We start from the raw sequence: 6,000 nt of genomic DNA on the forward strand, positions 1-6,000 counted from the left end.
AAGAACCCATTAAAGATTTGTAGAATGAATTAATAATACAGTGATGGCTGCATCTGCATCCTTGTTTATGGGGACAACTTTCCTAGAAACACAGAGATTGTTATTTCATTATAAGTAGTGGATGTCTTAATCTCATTTCATAACTTGCTTCAAATGAGTTATATTTACTTTTAAAAATGCTAACATAATCTCTAAGTGAACGATATTCCTTCATTAACAAGAGAGTTAGTCATAGGTACAACTGTAAAGTAGAAGAAGTTATTCCTTGGCTTTGTGTTTTCTAAGATTTTTTTCCCTTGTATGGACCACTTCAGATTTCCTAAGCCCAGAGACTTACCTTTCAGGTCTGATCTGCTCACATGATCTTTATTCCAACAAACACTTTTTATGATTCTTTCCTTTTTAATTGCCTCTTATTTGGGGAAGGGTCTCAGAATCTTCTAAAGTGACACATTATCTCACTTCTAAAATTTATATAACCAACCATGCTCACTTGAGAAGTAAAGAATGAATCTCCCCAATGCCTCACTCCTTCCTTCCACTTTAATATATGTGCTTTCTAAAGACAATAGGCTTTCTTTCTTCTCTCCCTGTCATAAGTTGCCACTAAGTACCTTTATTAGTCAGGATTCTCTAGAGGTTAAGAACTAATAGGATAGATGTTTGTTTAAAGGGAAGTTTATTAAGGAGTATTGACTCACACAATCATAAGGTGAAGTCCCACAATAGACCGTCTGCAAGCTGAGCAAGGAAGCCAGTCTGAGTCCCAAAACCTCAAAAGCAGGAAATACGACAGTGTAGTATTCAGTCTGTGGATGAAGGCTAGAGAGCCCCTGGAAAACCACTGGTGTAAGTTCAAGAGTTCAAAAGCTGAAGAATTTGAAGTCCAATGTTCAAGAGCAGGAAACATCCAGCACGGGAGAAAGATGAAGACTGGAAGACTCAGCAAGACTGGTACTTCCAACTTATTCTGCCTGCTTTATTCTAGCCATGCTGGCAGCCAATTAGGTGGTGCCCACTCAGATTGAGGGTGGGTCTTTCTCTCCCAGTCCACTGACTCAAATGTTAATCCCCTTTGGCAACACCCTCACAGGCACACAAGAAACAAAACTTTGCATTCTTCAATCCAATCCAATTGACACTCAATATTAACCATCACAGTAGCTCAAATGATGGAAATTTCAAACCTGAGAAGAGCGGTGGGTAATATCAAGATTGTCTTAAGAAGAGTTTTATATCCCCTCAGATTTTATAATAAATCTTTGAGACATGCCCTCAAACGTATCAATTTCAAAATGCACATTATTATTTTAACAGTCAGATTTATGTGCATTTGCCTTCACATGGAAGGACGAAAATAAGGTTTTCAACTGAAAGAGAACTCAGCTTTATGTTTGACTCTTTTACTCAGTAAATATTACTTACTGTTTCTAAATTTCAATTTTTAACTGTAAAATGGAGATATTACATATAGATGCCAAATGGAGTTACTGATAGATGATAGATAGATAGATAGATAGATAGATAGATAGATAGATAGACAGATAAAATATGATGTTTACATGTTTGGCCCAGGCCATATTTCTAAACTAACTTAACTCAACGTATTAGCTATAGTGATAGAGATTTAGCCATAATCTATCTCTATTGAATTAAAAGATGTGAAGCTTAATGAAGACCTTGTTTAGTCTTGAATTCTTGGTTGCTGGCAAAAAGTGAAGAGCTTTTTTCTGAGTAACTGAATCATGTCTGGCTATTCCACACCACTGTTGCGCTTATTTATTAGATTAATACTTCAGCCACCTTTAATATTCAACGTAAAACTCTGTATTAAAACATACTTTTATGGAAAATTACACCCCCTAACACAAGCATATAACAGCATAAATACAACTAAATAAGCCTTGTAGCAACCAAGAAGTTGAGCAAAACTGCCATTTACTCACTAATTTGATTATCTTGGCAAGGCTGAACGTGGCCGGCCCACAACCCCTGTCGTGGAATGTTGACCCTTCTCAAGAGCATGCTGTGTTCTGGGGTCCTGCTCCCCACCCTTCTCAGTCCATTCCAGTCACAGGAAACATAAAACACTGATTGCCACTGCACTCTACAGGTTTCCACATAGCTGGTTTACCAGTAAGTAAATTCCTGTAAGACAGTTGTGATGGCAGCAGCAGCCCATCTGGAGTGGCCACTGCAAAAATGCCAGCTGCAGTGAGGAAGACACGGCTGCAATTACACCCTCAGCAGGGCCAGCAGGAAGTGGGAATAGGGGAAGCCCTGATGCTTATCGAGTGGGTAGGGTGGGATCCTGTGCTTCTGGGTGCAGCTGTAGCTGCCCAGCTATGGCTCCAGATCCAGGCATCCCTGTGCTCTCAGGGTTCCATGTAGCCCCCGCTCCTGCAAGCTTAGAAATGTCTGCTCCTGCTACCTGGCCTCTCCCTGATCCCAGTGCCCTAGTAGCAAAGTTATGGCTGAGCCTGGGGAACTGTTGCAAACAGCCAGCTATGTGCACACTCAAGGTGGTGCTACCACACCAGCTCCCTGCTGCTGCCTCAGCTTCCTCTGGACTTTGAGCACCAAGGATGGGAAAAGGGGGGCAGACAGGTTCCTGGGTGAAAAGGGGTGGGTTCCTGGTGAAACCCCAATTTCAAGTCAGGGATGGCCTAAAGCCTGGGGGAATGGGCTGCCAATTCCAGGTGGAGTCCATGTCCCAGAATGAGAACTTGTGCTGTTTCTGGGCCCACACATGGCTCCCTTTGGACCAATCAGCATATACTTCCTCCCTTCTGGGTCCATAAAAGCTCTGGACTCATCCAGCTGCACGACTGGGGACTACCAGCTGCCTAAAGTAGCTCCCTCTTTCCCTCCTTGGGGATCTCTTCAACTCGTTGGGACAACCTGCCTTGAAAAGGCTACCCACTATGGGTCTCCTCTTCACAGAGAGCTGGACACTCATCTGGGCGACCTGCCTGCAGAAAGGAACTACCTACTTTGGGTCTTCTGAGAGCTGTTCTGTTGCTCAATGAAGCTCCTCTCCCCAGTGCTCACTATCTAGTTGTCCATGTACCTCATTCTTCCTGGATATGGGCCAAGAACTCTGGATCCACCCATGGAATGGCAGGATTGAAAGAGCTGTTAACACAAACAGGGCTGAAACATGCCTCCTGCTTGCCACATTGTGGGCAATGAGAAGGGGAGAAGAGTTGCAGCCCTTTGGGAAGCCCAGACTTAGGAGATCCTTAAACCAGGGCTTTAAAACCCTGTTTGCCCTGTTTGGGGCTCTGTGGTTCCTGGTGTCCCCAAGCTTCTAGGTGCCACTTGCGGATATGTCTGATCCAGCCGCAACCTCACACAGAAATGGGGCCTGTGCTGGTGCCTGCAGCTGCCTGCCCCATTGCAGCTGGCACAATTGGCAGTGCACAGTGGCTGGACCCCCACGCTTACTCACACACCCCTCACCACTCTGCATGTGGCTCGCCCTTGGCAGGCATGGGATCCAGGCTGATAGTGCAGGCCAAGCACAGCCTGCCAGGCTGAGTGGGCGGAAAAAGCCCAGTGAGCCCAAGCGAAACTTGGGCAAAGGCACTACCAGCCACAGAGTTTTCCAGCTGGCAAAGTAACACCGCAAGGACCCTGTTACAATGGTCCTGATCAAGATTTATAAAGGGAGATCAATTATATTCTGCAAATTCACCTCAAAGGAAACAAGTGATTTAATAAAAAATGTCAGCAAAAATATCAGATGTGGTTCAAAGATAGTACTTTGCTAAGTTCCTCTGGGTGGAAATGGGACACAGAAACACTCCCCCACCCCAACCACCACCACCAGCTAAGGAACATGCCTAAGTAACATGTGGTAGCCACGCATCTCCTTATAGGCCTGATTTGTTGGTTGGGTGAGGGGACACAGTTCAACCAGAGCTGATTTGCTGGGACACAGTTCAACCAGAGCTGATTTGCTGGGGTATAGCATATAAATGAACATGCTATAAATGATCACTCCGCATTTCTCCCCACAAGATGCATTTCTTTCAGGGCTTTTAGTATTTCCTATGAATTAATATTGAATAATTATTTAAATAAGATTTATTTTTATTTAAATATTTATTTAAATAAGGGTCTTTAAATAAATATTTTATTTAAATATTTATTTAAATAAGGGTCTTATCAAGTCCAGTCTTCTTCATCATTGTACGGAAACCTATGCAGTGGAAAAAAGACCACTGCATATTTATATCTAGATAAAAATATGCTCATGTTAAGAAATGTCTAGTTAGAGATTATAATTTGTTGGCTGGATAAAAGCCAGGATAATTAGGAGTTACCTAGTCAGGAGGTCCTCAGAAATTCAATTTTCCCATTTAAGATAAAAAGATGACTAGCTTGCTTTTATTATAGCTCTGGCCAGGAACAAAAGTCAAAAAATGGTTGGTTTTCCTGAATACTTCCCTCAGCATTACAAAAATGGATAGCAGAAGCCATGAGCTTCCTATTACAGAAGCAGCTGAGAATCAGATGCTACATGTAAAGAGTTATCATGTATTAAATAATCAATTTATTTATTTGACAAACCAGCAAGTGGCAGGCATTATGCTAAATTCTGAGGTAGCAAAAATATTTACAAAACTACCTCATACTTGAAGGCTTATAATTGTCAGTGAAAGAAAGACATGTAAAAAACCAACATGTTAAGAATAATGTTTTAAGTATGACAATAAAAGTATCTATATGAGAGAGTAAAAAGTATAAAAGTTTCAAAGGAGAGCATCTTTTCATTCTATCAGTGATAAAGGTTAGCAAGGAAGAGCATAATGGAGGAAGCGGGCTTGAGTTAGGGATTGCTATTCTGACAAGGGAAGATCATGAATGAAAGCACAGAAAGGAGTGCAGGGATAGCAAGTGAATGCTTGGATTCTACGATATAAAGTGTGAGACTGGCAGTAGTAAAAGTCATCCTGGAAAGAGGTATTCACTCATTCATTCACCAAACCTTGAATGCCAACTATGTGACAGTCTCTGTGCGAAATATGCTATAGACATCCTCATCCTCACTGACTTGCAGTGTAACAGTGGCCTATAATATATAATTACATTATAATATTCTTAAATGATCTAAGCAAAATATGAAGATATACATGGTATCTTGTGGGAACATCACTTATAGTCAGTGTAAAGTTCCTGGAGATCAATACTAAAAATATTTGAAAGTACTCTTAAAGAAAGAACAAGTAAAGCAGACGTTGAGAGAAAAAGGCATCCTATCAAGACTGGGAAGCATAAACACAAGAGAGACTTTGACCAGAAACAGCACACTGAATGTAGCAGGACCACAATTGATAAGTAATATGAAGTTAGAAAGAGAAGTAAGGAGTCTTAAGATGACAGGCTAACTCTTATGAATAAAGTTTGGGCTTTATTCTGTAGAAAATAAGAAACTGAATAATTCTTACAGACTAAGAACTTGGTTAGATGTGTGTGACTTTTTAATTTCCTCATTTTAATTATTTAATTAAACTCAGTAGCTTCCGCTAATATGATTATCATTAACATCTTTCAATAGAAAAGAATCTGTTTGTTTTCCAAAGTAGCTAGAATGAGGAGAGTGAGATTGCTTTACATCATACAATCGGGCTTGCAGAAAGAAAAGAAAAGAAAGAAAAGAAAAAAGAAAAGGAGGGAGGGAAAGAAGGAAGGAAAGAAAGATCCTAAGAAGTAAAGTGGATAAGATCACAGAAACTGAGAGTGGGTTAGAAAGTATGCTAATTCCTTAGAGCTTCCTTTAAGGAAGCTAAAAGCTCTCAGGAACAACACCTGAGCCCAAGAAGAGGGCTTGGAGCAGAGTGACAGACGGACCTCAGGGCTCCTACAACTTTCCTAACAGACAAATTGGAAGTTTTAGCACAGCTTAGTCATTCAGTTTGAGTAACAGCAATCTGAGCTTATTTATAAAAAATTAGATGATCCAACACTCTTGATTTTACTGGGATAAGAAGTGTC

The sequence above is a fragment of the Sapajus apella genome, unplaced genomic scaffold, assembly GCF_009761245.1.
Source record: "Sapajus apella isolate SASKATOON/1434 unplaced genomic scaffold, GSC_monkey_1.0 scaffold3, whole genome shotgun sequence".
Taxonomy (NCBI): Eukaryota; Metazoa; Chordata; class Mammalia; order Primates; family Cebidae; genus Sapajus; species Sapajus apella.